The sequence below is a fragment of the Sesamum indicum genome, linkage group LG13 (genome assembly GCF_026168435.1).
Source record: "Sesamum indicum cultivar Baizhima isolate 11 linkage group LG13, ASM2616843v1, whole genome shotgun sequence".
NCBI classification, from domain to species: domain Eukaryota; kingdom Viridiplantae; phylum Streptophyta; class Magnoliopsida; order Lamiales; family Pedaliaceae; genus Sesamum; species Sesamum indicum.
Genome location: NC_142669.1, coordinates 4,975,043 through 4,995,563, shown reverse-complemented (window position 1 = coordinate 4,995,563; position 20,521 = coordinate 4,975,043). Strand labels below are relative to the sequence as shown.

The following is a 20,521-nucleotide window of genomic DNA, read 5'->3' as shown; positions in this document are numbered from 1 at the left end:
GTCGGGGTTCATTTGATGAGGGTGTGAAACTAACAAAGCATTACTTTCTTGTTCAGCTTTCTGATATTCTGTACTTTGAAGTAGTGGATATACCTCTGCCAGAGTTGCAAGAGTTGAGAATCCTCAAACTAGCTTTTAGCTACGCGGCAAACTCTGAAGTGAGTATTCATTCATAATTGGACTTTAGGCTCCTATACAAGTGCATACATATGCCAGACTTGCAAATTTATTATATATTTAGCAAACATTAAATATCTTATTTGTTTTCCATATATAGCTGGAAACTCACAGTATTAGGCTACCGAAAGAAAGCACTGTGGGTGATGTGCTTGAGCATCTCAAGGAGAAGGTAATATAGCTGACAAGTTATTATCGGGAGTGTGCTTGTGTGTGTTCCTAGAATTCTAAGATTTGTCGCTTAACATAGCATTGTATGATTTTTAACTGTTGCAATGTTTACGTTAAACAGGTAAAACATTCTCGTCCAAATGCAAAGCTCAGGTTGCTGGAAGTATTATCGCACAAGATCTATAAGGTCCTGAATTATTGCATCTTCTTTAGTTTCATTAATTAGTTTCGTAATATTAATATCAAAATAATATTCTTCTAAACTTTTACTTAATAATCCAACTTAAATAGTTAAATTCAATTTATTTTATGCTGAAAAATCTTGTATGGGTTGACTACACACAAATTGAATGTGTCGGAGATATGCACTCTGACAAGGAAGTTGAGTCTCAGTACTTGCTAGGTTTTTGTATTTTGCCCATGTGGTCTTCACTTAGTAAATTGTATATTGTGTTTCCAAATGGATGTTAGAAATTCCTTATGTCTAGCCTTCTATGCTTATTTTTTTAAGTTGCTGAAACTCCAAGTTCCTAGAGATATATCCTAATAGTGATAAGATGGCAGCAGTAAATGACAATCCTTCGACTTTACGAGCAGAGGAGGTCTATTTCTATCTCTATACATATGTGTGTCTATGTATATAAATGCTTCCATTTTTCAGGTGGTACACATAACAAAAACTATCTTGCTAATTGCTTTCCATGTTAGTACTATGTCTTTGATAGGCTACGACACTTTTTCCTTTAAATTTGGCTTCCCCATATGTTCATCTTTAATATCAACAATTTCTCCACTTTTATAATTTCTCATTGCAGATTCCAGAGGAAAAGAAATTTCTTGGCCCAAGTAAATGTTTGATTCATGTGTGTCACTTTATGCATGAAGATGCTCAAAATCAGATGGTAGTATTTTCAGTTTGTTACTTCATAGTTTTCCTCAGATATTTGTACTCGTCCTACCGCTCTATTTCAACTGCAAGTGCATCTCTTTCATTTTCTTCCTTTTAAATCCTACATATATTCATTTTGCTTCTGGCAGCAAATAAAAACTTTTGGCCAGCCATTTTTACTTATGATCAATGATGGTGAAACTTTGTCTCGTATCAAGGTTCGTGTGCAGAACAAGTTGAAAGTACGAGATGAGGAATTTTCAAAGGTATTGCAGCCCGAGCCTAATTGTTACAATCACTTTAAATGAAGAGGATGGTATCATGCTTATGTGGTTACGCATGCCCCAACTTCTACTTTCTGCTTGAATCTTCTCGATTTTATGCAGTGGAGATTTGCTTTTGTCTAGCATAGTCAAGCAGAATGCTTGGAGGACTCAGATACTTTGTTCGACCATTCCCAGATCTCACTCACTCTCTCACGCAGACACAGTCTGCGACAATATTTATATGCAAATGCGCTTAAATTTCATAATATGTTTTGACTCTACAGAGAAGCAGTATTTGTGTTTCTTGTGAGAAATATCTTGGATTGGAACACGTTAACAATACCCCTAGAAGGCTCCTACAGCAAATTAGGTAATCTATACCTTGTTTTATTTTCATTTTTTTTAATAAATTAAATTTTTTTGCTCGATGTTGATAATCTTGGCGAACGTTTTGCAGAAAACCTAACACTATGTTTGCTTTCATTTTTAACTTGTTTTGATGTGTTTTGTGGAGATAGGGAAAGAAAAACAAAGATAAATAAATATGTGTTAGAGATAGTGTGTATGTTTGGATTTGTTTATGGAGATAATATAAAATAAGTATGGTATGTTTGGTGTTGTTTAGTAAGAGACAAAAACTACTGTTCATTGTCAAATCATGTCTCGTTTATATATATTTATATATATGTATGAGTATGTATATAATTTTTTTAGTTGTTGGGCTTGTAATTAGTGTAGACTTATTTTGACAAAAAATAAATGAGGCACTATGTCAAAACATCTCAAAACACCACCAAAACTTTCAAAACAAATCAAGGCAAGTATTGTCCATGTGTTGGCCCATTTCAGAGATGAAGCAAAATTGAAACCAAATATAATGTAAAAATTTCATTTCATGCTACATGTCCTTTTTTTTTTATCTACTGAACGAATAAGTTGATTGCTATATTATGAGCCCTGACCCTTATGCGCAAAAAGAAAACTTAACATGGCATGCTATAGAACACAAGACGTACCTTAGTTTCTCTGAAAACAAAAATAAGGCATGCAACGTACTGAGTCTACAAATTCATGACATATATTTGTTTTATATCTTCAGTTGCTGTGATATGTTTGTGTTTTCTATAAGAATAGTTCTAACTAATATCTGCAATGACCTCTTCTTTTCAGTATCGCACCTCACATAAATGGCCTTTGAGGATATACAATTAGGAGTGTGGCCGCCAGTGGGGTCCTTACATAACCAAATCTTGAAAAATCATAAGTAAAATATAGGAAAAAATGCAAGCAACCCCTTGTCATATCGCAAATGAGCAAATTACCCCCTTATTAAAAAACAAATAGCAATTTGACTCGCCATAATTTTTCTAGTACACCTGTTTGTGTCTTTTGTTATAAGGGAGTAGTACTCCTTGTTTATGGCTTCGTTAGAAATTCTAGGGAGGTAGCTCTCCCCGCTGTAATTATTTTTTGCATTTTAATATAGACGGACTGGGGACTCCGAAAAGCTCCCCCTAGCTCTAGGTGGTTTTTGTTAAAAAAAAAGTAGCGAGTTACCTCCCTGTAATTTTTAAAATACAACAATTTACCTCTCTATGTTTTCCAAAATGAAGCAATTTACCTCCCTATATAAGGAGGTAAATTGCTTCATTTAAAAAAGTATAGGGGGGTAAATTTCTATATTTTTTTCATAGAGGGTAATGTGCTCATTTTCAATATCACAAAGGGTAAATTGCATTCACCCGTAAAACATTTGTAAAAGTTTAGAGTGTAATATACATATTTGTACATATATTGGAGAGCTTCTCTTGATATAGGGTTTCATGTCGATTCACATGTAATCCAACAACATATTGTGGGTGTTCTAGATTTGTGCCATGGATGACCAATCAACTTCTTCAGAATGGACAAAGTGAGGACCGTATTCTAGATTCGTTATATGAGTTGTATATAGTACTTGTAATTGTTAATTATACTTGGCTTCATGTATATTATTGTTGGGAGATTGTCTATTTTTTTAATTGTATATATAGAAGTATATATAGATAGGGAAAAAGATCCGAATAGTCCTTTATTTATGCCTTAAAATAATTTTGGTCCTTTATCTTTGACAATATTAGTTTTAGTCCTATATCTTTCCCTTTTGCTTAGATTCGGTTATTTAGCCAATTTTATGACCCTTTTGCCCTTTTCTGGTAATAAAGCCTAATAGTCCATTTTAATGCTCTAAAAATGGCCCAACATACTTCCGAAATAAATTAAGAGCCCATAAATTCGTACCTTGCTTTGACTGCTTTGTTCCTCGATTTTGCAAGTCCTCGATTTTACGGGCTTCCTCCAACCATACAACCGCATCAAATTGTTCGCTGGCACTTGGACAACCATACAGGGACTTAATAGAATTTTGGACAAATCGGTTGAACAGAAACCTTACTTTTATTGAAAAAATATAGAGAATATTACATAGATATTATTTCTCCGTTGGAGGAGACAACCATTTAGACTCTCATAGTGTAGAGGACTTGACTTGTTGGGGAAACCCCCATAAACTAAAAGATTAAAACTCTACAAAAGATTAAAAGAACTCAATATTCAAATGATTTGAAGAGTACGAGAAGTTTTCGGATCCTTTCCTTCTACTTCATTGTATCTTTATTTATAGGCGTTCGCGGACATCAAATTTGGACTCCAAACTTGTTTTTATGATGATGTCATTGCATTCATCATCTCCTCGTGATTCCCAGCTGTTGGCCATAGTAGTTTGCCGGTCACATACTTTCCAGCTGGCTTTCCTGCTTTGCTGACTGTTGGCCTTTGTCGTTTTCTGCCGATAGTCTTATCCTTGCCTTTTTACATTTTTTATTTTTACTTATTTTTTGTAAAAATTTTCTTTTTCACTTTTCCTGGTTTGGTTCGGGTTCATTTTGTGTGACCCGAATTTTTGTCCCGAACAAGGCCTTTTCTTGTTTTTCATAGCAAGGGCATAAATGATTATGTCATTGCCCAACATGCAACATGTTACACATCTTCATCCTAGTTGCTTCAGCTGCTGGCAACTTATTTTCCCAGATTAACAACCTCTTCTTTTATGTCATGGAGTTTAACAGGAACGATCCATTCATTTTGTTTGAGAAAATCTTGAATGGATACTTGACTTTGTCCATCTCTGTGAGACAGACCTATAATCCCCAAGCTCTCCTAGTAGAGATACTATCTTCATTAATGGCTGATACTAAGGAAACTTCTTCTGAGGCAGATTTGATCTTGTTGAAAGCTACCATATCTAGCCTCTGCAGCTTCATAAAATGGTATGCTGGATGAGACCTCTTTCGTGCAATTTCTGGAGCTACTGATACAAATTTTAACTCCAAAACGTTGCCCCTCTTTAAGTGGGGGTTGTTTTGCCATGAATCAAAGACCACCCTACTAATCCACTCCGGAAGTTTAGAAATCTCCGGAAAGCTTGGCGACATAATATGAACTGAAGCAAGAGCTCTAAAATCATACAATTCTCGGAGATCTTCTGGTTTTGACCCCTCTAACATCCAGACCCTGGTATATTTTCCGGATGTTTCGATAATGGTCTTGCCAGGGTTCACTCCTTTGCGAGAAATTAATTTTTCCACATTCGTTGATATTCCTGGCAAGCTTAAGAAGATATCAATTCATTAGTATTAGCCTTAGAGGTGCCCGTCATTGGCCTAAGGCTAATCTCTCCTACTTAACCCTGGAGGTACCGGGTTGACTTGAACCCACAGGAGTTTGCACTTACTGTGACTCAATAGTTGCCATTTCACCGGAGTCTGGTGATGGTTTTGTGCAATCGGTACTTGAATCCGACGCTACAGGTCTAGAGCCCTCTACTCTTAAGACATATTCTGGGTCATGCTCCCTAAATTCGTGAGTCGTCCGCAAAGGTAACGCCTTCCGTATTGGTTCTCGTAAATCGTTCCATAGCGAGGTGGATGGCAATAAGGAACTCCTTATTGCAACCTAGACAGTGTCTAGATCAGCTCTTTGAATTTGTCCGACAACTTGGGCATTAACAGCTAGCTGTCTTAACTTTCTGTCAAGCTCCTCGAGGTTTTTCCGGAGGTGTCTGAGTCTCAACATGATGGAGTTTGCTTTAGCTGCCTACATCTCTCGTCAGGAATTTTGCAAGAATATTTTTACGAGATTTTATAACGATGATACTATAACAATAATATTGGCATGCAGCTTGCCATCTGATAATACGAGCTTTCTCTATTTTCGATTCTAATTTATTTTTAAGAAAGCATTACTATTAGTATTATCAACTTTTAAAGTAAATTGTTTAGCAAGTAAAAATTAGGGCCATTTCTTAAAAGCATTCCCACCGTAAAGAATTCTTTCTTGTTAATATGCCAAACTTTTGCTTGTTATTCTGAGAACAACCCTCATGTCTATCTACAAGGTTTTTCCCCTCTGTTGTCTTCTTCATGAGCACTTCTGCCCATCTCTAATCATTGGCGTCTGTATAGACTACAAATTCATCCTCATCCTATGGTATAGCAAGCTTTGGCAGGTTAGTGCAATCCTGTTTAAGCTCACGAACCCTTTTTGTGGTGATTTCTTCCCATTTTCACTTTGCACTCTTTATTTCTTTCAAGAGTGGTTGGAAATCCTTTCTGTATCTTGCAAGATCCTTATTAAAGATACTCCCAAGAAGCTCTGCAAATGCTTCTTATCTTTGCGTACGTCTAAAAAATTGCGGATTTTCTCCACAATATGGTCTTGTAACTCAATCCCTATTTCGTCAATAAGAATTCGTAGAAATTAAAATTTATTGGCAGCTATATTCCATTTTATTTCAGAAAGTTCTAAACCTTCTTTATGGCATGCGTCAGAAAATATTTCAAGATGTTTGATATGTTCTTTCATATTTTTAGACGAAATCAATATGTCGTCAATATAGACAAACACGAATTCAAAATAATCTTTAAAAAGACTATCCATCTTTCATTGAAATATCTAGGGTGCATTAGCTAAACACATTGGAATCACATTCCAGATATATTGTCCCTGTAGTGTGAAGAATGTAGTAAATTTCTTTGATTCACTCTCCATCCTAATCTGATAAAACCTAAATTTGCAATCGAATTTGGAAAACACTTTTGCCCCTTTAATGCAATCAATTAAGTATTTTCTACTAGGAATGTAATAACCATCAAGTTCTAATATTTTATTAATGCCTTGATAGTTAATAACCAACTTGGGTTTACCTCTCTTAATCTCACCATGGCTTCTTACCAAATATCCAGGGCTACTACAGGTAGAGACTCCAGGTTCAATGACTCCAAGACTGATATGCTCTTTGATTATCATCTACATATCCTTCTTATCATCCATGTTTATCTGGATAGGTTTGTATCGAACATACTCGTATTTGCATTGATCTTTGTCCTTTAGAGTAGCTTCGATTTGTTCCTATTCCACCATGCTAGAGGGTTTTAACTGAAGTTCCTCTGGATGAGCCGCTTGACATTCTCAAGAGAAAGTCTGCTTTTTTCGCTGATGTCTAGCAATTTCATTTCCAGTAGTGCTTCTTTAAGGTTCAGAATTTCCTCCTCGGATTCCTTATAGAAGCTATTGTTTATAACAATATCGACACCACCTATTCTATGTATTCTAATAGGATCTGGTGTCATTACCATAGCAAATTCTTTGAAAATTTTAGGAATCTCAATATACTCTTTCCTAAAAAATAAATCTGAATGATGTGTATTAGAAAGGGCAGAAACTATTCTATAAGTTATAGAATATGGTATATTACCTTCTTTCATTAGATCTTTTCTTCTGAAATCTCGATGAAGGGTTAAGACTCTACTAAAATCTTGGTCTGCTAGGTTGTATGCAATCCTAGGATGAATGTCAAACATTAATTTTCCTGCATACAAATTACCTATCATTATTCCAAGACAACCATCTCTTAGGTTATTGATTCTTCTATCCATTATTGATAAATGTATTTCTGAATCAATTACTTCCTTAAACGTTGCTTTTATTACTATTTCAATAGTTCCTATGTGGATCCATTTCATAGTAATATCTAGTTCTTCTCAAGCTTACTTAATTCTTCAAGAATTTTTCTTTAGGAATTAGTTGTATTTTCATCACATTACAAGTAAGTTCCATAGGTATAGCAAACTCACCTGAACTTACTTTGTAGATTATGTGATGCTTACTTTGGTCCAGTCCTATCTGGTTCAGGACTTTTCCAATTCCTGCAATCCTAAATCCATCGTTTGGGCTGAGGTTGGAATCTTGTCGCATGATTCTTTCCATGGTTTTATTTGACACCGTCATTCTGGAAAAGAACCCTGATAGGCTTCCGGAAGTTTGTAGCCTATCTCCCTTATTGTAATTATTCTGACTCGGTTGAAGATGCATCTGAATTAGTCTCTATTTCGTCTTCATAGACGCTTTTGTCTAAAGGAAGATCTCCGAATTGGTAGATGGGTACCAAATCGCCATAGTAAAGTACATCTAGAATATCATTCGTGGCTTCAAATTTTCTCAATTCACCATGTTTCTACGGGCAATCGGGAGATATAGGTCCTCTTGCTCCGCAAGTCCAGCAATTGCAATCTTAGAAATTTTCATTGGCTCGGGTACGGGCTCGTTTGAAAGTTCTTCTTGTAGGGGTTGTTCCAGTGGATCTTGCATCTGTTCATCTAGATCCTTGGGATAAAACCCTTGTAGGTCCTGTTCTTTTTGTCCATATTTATATGTTCTAGCTTTGGACTTGGACCACCATGATCTCCATCGGGAAAAGGTTCTTCTGGAACTCCTGTGGTAGGTGTCACTATTTTGCTTCCTCCTTTTCCTCGGCTCGCTTGATTTTTCTATAATTGTCGGAAAATCATTATTATCACAACAAGGAGGAGTTCGTTTGATTTTACCTCTCAGCCTTTTTTCATGCTTTTCTGGATGGATGCTTTTTTCATGCTTTGCGCCACCGAATGTAGCTGTCCTTCAGGTACTTTGTATGGCTGGATCAACATTTCCCTCCATGGACTGCATCTTTTTGTGAAGAACATTAGAGCTGCTACTTCTGTTGCTACTCCACTCTGGAAATACTTGCGGAACCAGTAGATATATTCATCTACTGCGCAAATACATCTTAATTCAAGGCTGAAGAGAGCCTATGAATATTCTCTAGCCTTTTCTGCTCTACTTCATTCAAAGTATCCATCTCCAATGAAGTGTATCTTGATAGGCCTTCCTAGTCGGTCTGCTATCTGGCCTTTCGAATCTCCGACAAGCATGCTGGCTTTGGTATCTTCTGGGGTATTATCCCATCCGATCTTCACAGATTCCTCCAAGCTCAGTTCCATAAGCTTTATGAAGTTTTATTTGTCGAGCTCTAGGGTAGTTGCTGCTATCTTGATGGCGGCAACCCGTTCGTCTATCAATTCTCGGTAATTTAAAAATTGATAATATCCAGGTTCAGTATAGCGCCATATGGATATAAGGGCTGGAGCATGGTCCTCGCACAAGGTGTATTTTTAGGCAATCTTTTTGGATTTCTCCCTGTATTTTCCTTTACCCTGGTTCCCACAAACGTTGGAGTGGCATTAGTGTGGAAATCCGCACTTTCCTTCATCGGTAGATCCTGTGGAGGATCATTAGAACATGTACTTCCTTCCGGCGGTGGTAGTGCTGGAGTAATTTCATTTGTTTGGATATTGACCAAATCCGTAATCCCGAGTTGGGAAAAGGATTCTGCTAATTCTTATAGATCGGATAGATCGACTCTTGTTATCTCCATTATTTTATAATCTGATAGATACGATAATTAGAACCTCTCTGGACTTCAGTTTTGGAATCTCCGTGGCCTTACCTTTTTTATGTAGAAGAAGTACTATTCGGAGGGCGTCCCTGATTCCCTCCTGTCTGGATCTTGATGTCTCAGGGTTTTCCCTTTAGTTTCTTTTCAGATCTGTAATTTCTGCCCTTAGATCTGTAAGGCCTTTGTGTAGATCGGGAAGGATCTTAAGTACCTTGTCCACCTTTTGGCTCAAAGATTCTATTTTCATAGGTATATGGATTAACCTATGTCCATAGTCTTGAACTGTCTTTTGTATCTCCCTCATATCTTGGGAGATCTTTGATGTATCTGACTCGAGTTCGTTCTAATCAGTCATAATTTTTAGAACTGAAATTATGAAGGAATTTACCCGTTCTGCTTCTCCTGGCTGGGATTCTACCATGGACTTTAGTGGAATGTAGACGCCTCACTGCATTTGCTGGTAGTACTTGTCGAACCTCAAAATTTCTTAGCCACTCTTGTTCTTCTTCTAGCGTGAGAAGTTTTGGATCAATCCTCATGGGACTATTGTAACATTTGTCAAGAATTTCTATGAGAAATTCTCTTCTTTGTATTTCCAGAACCTAGAAATATTCCCTGTTTTCAGAGTCTCCTCCATTAGTGGATATATAATATCAAAATGCAATATAATCATATATTTCTTCAATAAACCTATACTCTGATACCATTCTAGGCGAGCATTACTGAAAAAATGTGAAATGAGTGCATATGGACTAAAACTGCCTTTTAAAAGTTGCAAAGGGGTAAAATTGTCCGAAAATATGTCAGAGGACTAAAAGTAAGCAATTTCATAAGTTACTGGACCTAAACAAATATTAGTGATCGGACTAAAATTAAAATTAGGCATACTTAGCGGACTAAAATGACACTTTTCCCTATATAGATAGATAGATATATAAAGAGATAGATTGAAGAGCTATTGAAATTGTTTCTGCTATTTTGCAGTAATTTTTATTTATTATATTATTTTAGTCTTGGCCATTGTGCAGTTCTATCATTATGTTTTGAAGCCTTCAGTAACGTTAGAAAATTGTGGTGGTTTAATCAATATAACATTACATGAAAATATTTTATGCTAGGCTATTAGGACATTGTGATGTCATATTTTAAGGTTAGTAGGACTAAACTTCTCTTATGTATAAGAACATGTGAAAGGACAAATTAACAAATGAAAGTAGATAATTACCTTATCCCCTAAGATTTAATGTTAATATAAATGTTCATTTAGCTTTTGTTTTGTGATATATGTGTGTTTTTATAAAATGTTAAGTCTGCGAAATAGATTTATTGAAAGATATATGTCCAGTAGGGGGTTTTGTGTAAGTTTATTTATTTATTTATTTTTTGGGTAAATGTATGTTTCATTAATAAAAAGTTACATGCGTACAGTACAACAGTCAAATATCGGTGTCTCCCACGACAGGTCATGGGATACGCCATAGTCTATATAATTAAGAAGTAGTAACAGAGTGTGATAAATTAGCACTAATGATTCTCTCTAACGTCGTCCACTATGATTGCAACGATGGTGCTCGGTGGTCGATCAACTTGCTCAAAGCGGCGCAAGTTCCGCTCTCTCTAGATATGATAGACACATGCAGTGAGTAGTGCACGGTAGGATAAACTAACAATATGTTTCTCTCTCCACTTCTAGTAGCCCACTCCACGTCCAAGGCCGAATCTCGGTTCGGTCATGTGAATCGAACATCCTGTCTCACAGCTATGAGGCATCGTCTGGCATAAAAACATCAGAAAAATAAGTATGTATGTGTTTCTATTGCGCCTTCATCGCAAAGAACAAAGTTGTCAATAAGACAACCACGATTTATCTGCCGTGGATAGTTTTCCTAATATAGTTAGCCACAGTATGAATGTATGCCTAGGGATCTTCAGGGAGCCCGAGAGTAGTGAAGTCCAGCCTACTTTGGGTCACGACGGGTGTAATATACGATATGGCAATGAAACAGTGAGACATCCATTCATATCTCGCCAATGAACAAGATCATCGTCTCTATGGCAATGAAACAGTGAGACATCCATTCATATCGCCAATGAACAAGATCATCGTCTCCATGGATTATTAGCAAATTCTGTACAATCTCCAAACATGTCTGTGATGAGGTTCAGTGCCAATGCCCATCCATAATGACCCTATTAAGTTTCTCCGAGAGTCCAAGACCAGTGAGTTGCTGGGCCACATGGGAGCCTTTGAATAAGTGGTCTGAGGGGGTGCTAGAAGTCCTGCCAGAAATAGAACGTAGCTCCATCACCCACTTGGTAATCCACCAATGGTCGAATAACAGTACGTAGGTGAAGAAGTTTTCTCCAACCTCACAACCTCCATGCTCAGGAATTGTCCAAATGGCCGTGTTACGCAAGCGCCCATGGTACAACCATTCCACCCATATGGATGTTCTATCATAATGAATCACATCGCATAATTTCTTACTTATTAGGGCACAGTTAAGAATAGCGATGTCTCTTAAGCCCTGTCCTCCCTCTGCAGCTAGCTTACATACCTCTCTCCATGCTACCTTTGCATAGCCCCCACTAGTACCACATTTCCGTTAGAAGGAGCGCCATCTCTTCTCGATCTCCATTATAACACCTTTAGGTAGAATGAACGCGGAAGCCTAGTAGATACTCAAAGCCATGAGAACGGATTCAATAATCTAAATCCATCCCTCAAATGATAATGTCGTACCCTCCCAACCCTGGATGCGACTATCAATTTTTGCCAATAGAGGTTGGCGATCCGCTATTGATAGTGTGAAAGAGATTAGAGGAAGCCCCAGGTTTCCCATTGGTAAATGCCTCTCCTAAAACCCAAGCGCTGCTAATAACAAGTCTCTCATCCATGTGCCGCTCGTGATAAAATGAGATGGCTCTTTTGCACATTAAGCCGAAGTCCAGATAACTCAGCAAATCGATCCAAACCCCGTTTAAACACCCCAATTGAGGCCATATACGCTTTACAGAAAAGTAGTAAATCATCGCCAAATCCAAGCTAAAATAATTTAAATGGTCCACATTTCCAATGAGAGGAGAATAGCATGTCCTGATCAATAAATTGAAGTAAGAGTAAATGAAGTACCTCCATCACTAAGACAAATAGGTACACTGACAACGGATCTCCCTGTCGTAACCCTCGTGACCCTGCGAAGAAACCGTGTGGTTTTTCATTAAGACCAATTGAGAACGAGGGTGATATGATACACTCCACCCATCGAATGAACTTTGCAGGGAACCCAAATAGGTGCAGAACTGCTAGGAGGAAATTCCATTCTACCGTGTCAAAGGCTTTTCGAATGTTCACTTTAAGCACACATCGTGGGGGAAGCCGTGCTTGATTGTATCTTGTAAATAGTTCCTGTGCTAACATAATATTGTCACCTACACTGCGAACCAGAACAAAAGCTGCCTGACAGGGGCTTATCAATTTATCCAAAGTCAAACTCAATCTCTAAACAAGAATATTCACAATGATCTTATAGACGACATTACACCAAGAAATAGTGCAAAAATTTGTGACCATCATAGGGGAGTGTACCTTAGGGATTAATGCTAGAAGCATGGTGTTCATTTGCTTTAGCATCCTACCTGATGCAAAGAAGTCCAGAATAGCTAACGTGATTTCTGTTCCCACAATCGGCCAGGTTGCTTTGTAAAACCTGAAAGAATATCCATCAGGTCCTGGTGCCTTTTCGTATGCGATGTCAAAAATGGCCTGCTTGACTTCATCGGCTGTAACTGGGTTGAGGAGAAGTTGGGTGTCCTCTGTCAACACATGTCTCGCCATGGTCTCAAGTACCCAATATTAATTACCTGTTGTCTTCGTACCCCTCCTAATAGAGTCTGGTAAAAGGAGATGAGCTCATGAATAACCTCTCCTGGCTCTATATAGGTGTTCCCTTGCTCGTCATTAATCTGCAAGATCCTCCGAGCAGTTCTTCTTTGGGCTATTTTGCGAAAGAAGACTTTCAAGCATTTGTCCCCTCCATTCATCCACTGCATCTTTGCCCGTTGTGGTAGCATGATTTGCTCCAACATCACCGCCTTGGCGTATACCATTCGGCAGCACAGCAGTGTTCCAATAAGAGTAATAGTTCGTCTTGTCGATCCATACTCAGTAATGTTTGGGCTGTCTCAAGAAAACCTTTTGCTAGCTGAACATTGCGCGGAATGTCACCCTTATTTCTCCTCTGCTGCCTGAAGACAGGCTTTAAAGCCTTCAGCTTCCGTGTAACAGCATACATAGGCACGCCTACGATTACATGTTGCCAGACATTCGGCACACTAGAGATAAAATCCGGTGAGAGAGTAAGATAGTTATCAAATCTAAACATACCTCCAAACTGCATCTGTCTATCCCCATTCAATCAAGCGGCGAGTGGTCTGAAGTCCGAAGCAAGAGACTGGTGTAGCATGATGTGGGGAATCGTGTGAGCCATGTATCATTAATAGGCATCCGGTCTAGTCGCTTCCATAGACTACGCGAAGTCGTGCTGTAATTATGCTATGTATACCATTCACCCTGCATGGAAAGTGAATGCAAAGCAGTTGATTGAATACATGCATACAATTCCTCCATGGCCATCTTTATGTCTCCGGAGGTCCCATAGACCTCACTGATATCACGTACCGCATTAAAGCCACCCTCCACTAACCACGGGTCATCCATCGACTTATTACCCAACATATTTAAAGATTCCCATAACTGACGTCGATCAATAACTTCATTAGCACCATAAATAACTGTAATAAACATCGGTTCATTACATGCACATATAATCACACGACAGTGTACAAATTGGGATCCAAGATCAAGCACATTAACATCAATGAAATCATCATGCCATGCTATCCATATACGATTCCTAGTAATCTCATTGTCAACAAACCATTTCCACTGAGGTAAAATAACAGCCTGTATACGATATCCATTATTCACACGTACCCGAGTTTCCAGGATGCCAACAAAATGTAACCTGAACTCAGCCACTAGGTCCTTCAAAGCTAGCAGTTGATCCCTCTTGTTCAGGCTACGAACATTCCAGAATGCAGCATTCAACATGGGTCACCACTAATGGGGCTGTTGATATTAGGACCCCTCGTAGATGCTTCTGCATCATCAATGAAGTTTAATGCGTCAAAGGAATTGAATATGACTACTTCCTTACCCCTTATTTCTTCCCTCCACGTTGGGAAGCTCACGAGCAACTGGCGGCTACAAGGAAGCATCAACCGGTTGCTAGAAGGACCCGTTATTGGATCTGACCTCACGGGAGGCGTCTATGTAATGCTAACCTCCTTATCAACCTACGGGATAGAGGCACTGACTTTAGGAACATAGACCGCTACAGGGCGTTTTAGTGACTTTGCACCTTTGTTCAAAAAGCATTCCTTAGACGAATGCCCCAACCTCATACAACTATTACATTTAGGGGGGAGTCATTTGTACTCCACGTCCACTTTGCATGGTGATTCCCCTCCATCCTTGTCGGGGGTCATAATGATGATGTGTTTAGGCAATTTCGATTTGATATCGAGCATAATGTATACACGAGCGAAATTCAGTCTCGTGCATGCTCTCGTAATAGCATCCAGATACAGTGGCTTCCCTACTACACTAGCCACTGTGCTTAATCCCTCCGTTGTCCAAAACTCAACCGGTTGGTATCTCAATCTGATCCACACTGGGACTTGTGTGTGTTTGAGCTTACGCACTACCATTCCTAGTTGTTATTTCTGGAGCACGATCAGTTGCCCCTAGTATAGCCACAACCCACCTTCTATTACATCTTCCATATCCATAACCATTATAAAGTGGAAGAAAAAGAACCCATTCATCGTGGCAGTTACCTCCCTCAATGAAGGCCAAATAGAAGTCACATACTCTTTCCAGTGATAGAAGTACGAGCGTTTGCCCAAAAAATACCCCACTGCTATTGCTTTCCACGAATGAGACCCATCATGAATTGATTCCAACGTCGGTCATACTATGACTTCACCATTTTTCATTACCAGTGCAACATACGACAAAGCTTTTCCGGAGGAATTATTAAAACTCAAAAGCAATTTTATCATCATAAATTGGGATTTCAGAACTATCAGGCGAAATATTTCCAACAAACAAACCCGTATTACCGGAAGAGATATTAGCCACTATCAGAGTGTGCACCCAAAGTTCGGTCAGTTTCAGTCACCGGAGTTGAAACTGTCACTGGAGCAGAAATAGACCGCCGGGTAGGTTGCAGAAACAGAGATTCTGCAACAGAAATTCTAGCGCCGTTCATTGCCGGCCAGCAAGGCACTATCGCCGTGTGCACATGACCCATCCCCTCATCCATAGCCAGTCGTTTTCTAGACGTTTAAGGAACCCCAAACTCGTCAATCTGCTGCGACTACGACGCTGCAACAGAAATCCCAACACTGTTCGTTGCCGGCAAGATCACCGGCGCCGTGTGTTCCATGTCCTTTTCCAAAGCCGAAGACTTTCTAGACGGTTGAGACATCCCCAACACCCCAGCCTTAATCATCGTCCGCGCTGATACAACAACAGATGTACCCAAAAACTGTTGCACATCTAGGGTTTGCGCTGGTGGCGCTGCCTTCCTCGCCTGCTCCGTATCCGCTGTTGTAACCATATTCCCCGATGCCGGGCCAACAACAGTAGCAGAAGTCGCGCATGTCATCTCCTTCGGTGCAGCAATCGCGAGAACAAGTTCAGGCGAAATTTCATAACCCACTTATGTTTTAGAGTTTCCAATGCCGCTAGAGAAACAACATTGCCATAATCAACAATCTTGTGCGCCAAATTTAATAATTCTGCAATATTAAAGGAGGCACGAATCTCATCCGCTAGCCGCGTTGGTGAAGAGTAGAGACGCCATTGTCGCTGCTTCCCTGGTCGGTACTATTTCATATACATCCAAGAAATCGAGAGCATCCTCTCCCCAATGATCCGCACACTCGGCAACAGGTTCGCCGGCGTCCTCCCCATCGCTGTCAAGTTCACCGTGGAAGAGAGTTGTACAATGTGTTTGTGAAGGTGTGGTAGTGTGTATGAGAGAACAGAGAGTGTTTGGAGAGTCCATCCCATCAAAAAAAAAAATTCTTCTATTTTTGTTGAAAGGGTGTTTATATAAAAATGATTACATTAATATCAAACCACTTTTATTTATTTTCGGCCCATCTCCGAGATAAACCAAAACAGGCCACATGTTTGTGTCGATTTAATTCACCTGGACTGTGTTTATTTCGTTTTTTTTTTTGGGTTTTACCTTATTTCTCAACATCATATACAAAATTCATTTAAGTACATTCTCACGTTTTTCTTCCATCGTCCGTCGTCTTTTGCCGCCATGTTTAAATCGCCATCACTCACATTCTGTGTGCCAACCCGTTCTGCCGGAGATAATGGGGGAACGCGCTCAACCGAAAAAATGTTACCTTGAGCAACCCTTCTTTGTACACAAGCTGATTCTAGAGCTTCAAATCACGGTTTTAAGCACCGCAGCTGTGGCAAAAATCAAGTAGTGGTGGTTGATTTGCTAGGTTTTCTTGTGGTGGTGATGGTATTTTCACCCGTCTTCAACGTATTCCCGATGGAAGTTACGACTGCTACTGACCGGTTTCGTAGCTCTCCTACAACCCAATTTGGGTTAGAAATCGGAGTTTTTCTTACTCTCTGTATTCTTTAGTAGAACTCTCTAATCTAGCAAACAAACACTGAGAGAGAAATATTTGTTAAATTCTATAGTATGGTACAATTTATTAACTCTATTCTACTTTAAATATGGTGTAATTAACTTAAATCTTCACATATTTATAGATATGGTGTAATTAACTTAGATCCATTCTATTTATAAACATACTACAATTAATTTAAATATATACTATTTATTAAAAAATGTCGTCTTAAAATAACTAACTTTGGTTGTGTGCTTTTACTAATTCATGAAAAACTTTATACTATTAAATTATTTAAATAAATTCATTAAATATATTATTGAAGTAGTCTATTTAAATTTAGTAATTCGAATAGAACGTCAAAATAAATTCTTAGCCCGTTATCAATGTGCATGAAATTATTTTTTAAATAATATTTATTATTTATGAAATAAAACATAAATTGAGTATGATTTTGCATGCAAAAAATGTATATACAATAATATATATAGTTCAATCCACTTACAAGTAAAACAATATATATAATTATAAGCGTAAATTATACTTTACCATATGAACTATGTCCATTTTTACACTTTGCCACCGAAACTTATTTTTTGTGTTAATTTACCATCTCAACTTTGCAAAATTTGCACTTTGCCATATATGATCGTCATTGTATTGATCTTTCTGTGGAAAAAATATTACAGACTGTTCATATGTAAATAATATCACATTATATAACCTTTAAGTATCACATGTGCATTTCATGTGTTTTTGTTTTTTACAAAATAAATGGTTGAGAAATATTTATAAATTACAAAGTGCAAAATTTCATAAAGTTAAAATTGCAAGTTGACCCAAAAAAAGGTTTAGATGTCAAAGTATAAAGCAACCATTGTTTTGATATTAAAAATGTAACTAACCCTAATTATAAATTCATATAAAAGAGGCATGATTTGACAATAAACAGTGAATTTTTTCTTTCAAGATACAAAACCAAACTTACAACACCTATTTTACATAACTTATATTAAAATATAAATCCAAACTTACATACTATTTCTAACATATATTTATTTATCTTTATTTTTGTCTCTTTATCTTCCAAAAGAAAACAAAACACTCTAAATATAAAACCAAATATAATGCACATATTTTGTAGCTCTACACACCTTTTTCCTACTGCTCCGCTGCCTCCTCTCGGCCATATCCTCTACTTACACCATTCTACCAAATTCAGTTGTTCCAAATTCAGAGAGAAATCTGCTCTATGACACTGGGTAATCTCCCCCTGTCAATCTATTTTACGAATTTGAAGAGATTGTGGGACAAAATGGCCGAACTGAAGCCAACGCCTCAGTGCACGTGCAACGGGTGTACCTGTGGGACCTGGAAGGCAGTGGAGGACTTAGCTACTTTCACACAGCTGATGCAATTTCTGATGGGGCTCAACAATGTTTTTGAGACTGCACGACATCAATTGCTAGTCATGGAGCCCGTTCCTTCCATTAACAAAGCCTACTCCATCATACAAAGTATGGAGAAGCAGAGAAGGGTCCAGATGGAGATCACAGAGGTTGAAAGCACAACCTTACATATAAGGTAGGAAGCGCGACTTGAGAGGAGGGAACATGACCTGAGAGGAAGAAAATTGATACTGACAAGAGATCACTGCACTGCAAGCATTGTCAGCGAACCGGGCACAATCAGAGCACCTATTTTAAGTTGGATGGGACACCTGACTTGTACAAAGAGCTCACAGATAAAACGAAGAAGGAGGGAAGCGGCAACAGAGGTGTTCCCGTGCAGGTCGCAAATGAGAAGGGCAATCTGCCATAGACGAGCACGAAAGAGGAGCTACTTCACGAGCTGCTTGCATTGATGCGAAATACCATGCAGCCTCCTGCACAAGGCAACCTGGCATAGATTGATGAGTTTGCAGGTATGAATCAAGTTCTTACTATTTTTGCGCATATCTCTTTGTCCTCTTGGATCATAGATATGGGGGCAACTAATCATATATGTGGCAGTACTTGCATTCTTGATAATCTCTCTCCTCTCACTCATCCAACCTTTGTGCACTTACCTGATGGAACTTCTCGATCTATCACTCATACAGGAAGTGTTGTGCTTCACAAAAATCTACCTCTTACAGATGTTTTCTTGGTGCCATCTTTTCAATTCAATCTCCTTTCCGTTCCCAAAATTTGTTCGTCTTTACTGATCTAAGTTGTTTTTCACCCATCTTATTGCCTCTTTCAGGACCAGAAGCCTAAGCACGTCATAGCAGTGGGCAAGCAAGTTAGAAATCTATATCGCTTAAATGAGACATCCTTCGATCCTACTATCATTAGTCGTTTTGTTCACAGTACTTGCTCTGTATTTCACAATAGTGATAGCATTTTGTGGCATAAAAGGTTGGGTGATCCGTCACCCATTGTAATTTAACATATCCATGTTTCTGAAATAAAACATTGTTTGGTTTCTTTTAATCATGATTGCGACATTTGTCCTATGGTAGAGCAACAAAGACTGCCTTTTCTGGTCAGATTTACCAGATCATCTTCCCCTTTTGGACTATCACACATTGACTTGTGAGGGCCTTATCACATTAGCTCGCTCACTGGTTGCCATTATTTCCTCACCCTGGTAGATGACTATTGTAGAGGAATGTGAACCTCTTTTGTTAAATATAAATCACAAACACCTCAAGTCTTATATAACTTCCTCATAATGGTGCGAACTCAGTTCAAAAAATCCATTCAGGTCGTCTGTTCGGACAATAGGACTGAGTTCGTCAATTCTCATTGTTGATGTCTCTTTCGGTCGCATGGTATAATACATTAAACCTCTTATCCATACACACCACGACAGAATGGGGTGGTAGAACATAAGCACAAACATGTCATCATAGTAGCTCGCGCCTTACACTTCCAGTCACACTTACCCAAACACTTTTGTGGAGAATCTGTCCTCACAGCGACCTACCTCATAAACAAACTACCTACACTGATACTCCATTTGAAGTCACCATTTGAGGTCCTCTATAACAAATCCCCTGACCTATCTCAGCTAAAGGTGTTCGGGTGTCTGTGCTATGCAACCAACATTCGACCTCACAAACACTAATTCGATGAGCGAGCCACTAGATGAGTTTTACTTGGATATTGTCACTAAAAAAAGGCATTCAAGGTCTATGACATCGCTAGAAAAACATTGTCCACCTCTAGAGATGTGATTTTCTATGAACACTCATTCTCTTTCCAAAGAAAACCACCTGTTCCTATTTCCAACTGGGATTCCTCCTCCACTCCTGATTTGGGTCGCACTCCAAGTCGTTCTTGCTCCATCTCCCCTGGTCCTCAACTTCCTACATCGATAGCTCCTGTTTCCCCTGGTCAACCTCGTAGGTCGTAGAGAGTCACCTCTAAACCATCTTGGCCTTAGGATTATGTGTGTCATTGTTCTTCAAAATACTTTACTTGCCATCCC

The 20,521-nt window shown here is 38.6% G+C and overlaps 1 pseudogene; it reads left to right on the top strand.

Annotated features, from left to right (window-relative positions):
* Positions 1-20,521, top strand: part of LOC105179282 (ubiquitin C-terminal hydrolase 13-like) — a 217,139-nt pseudogene that overhangs the window by 169,579 nt on the left and 27,039 nt on the right.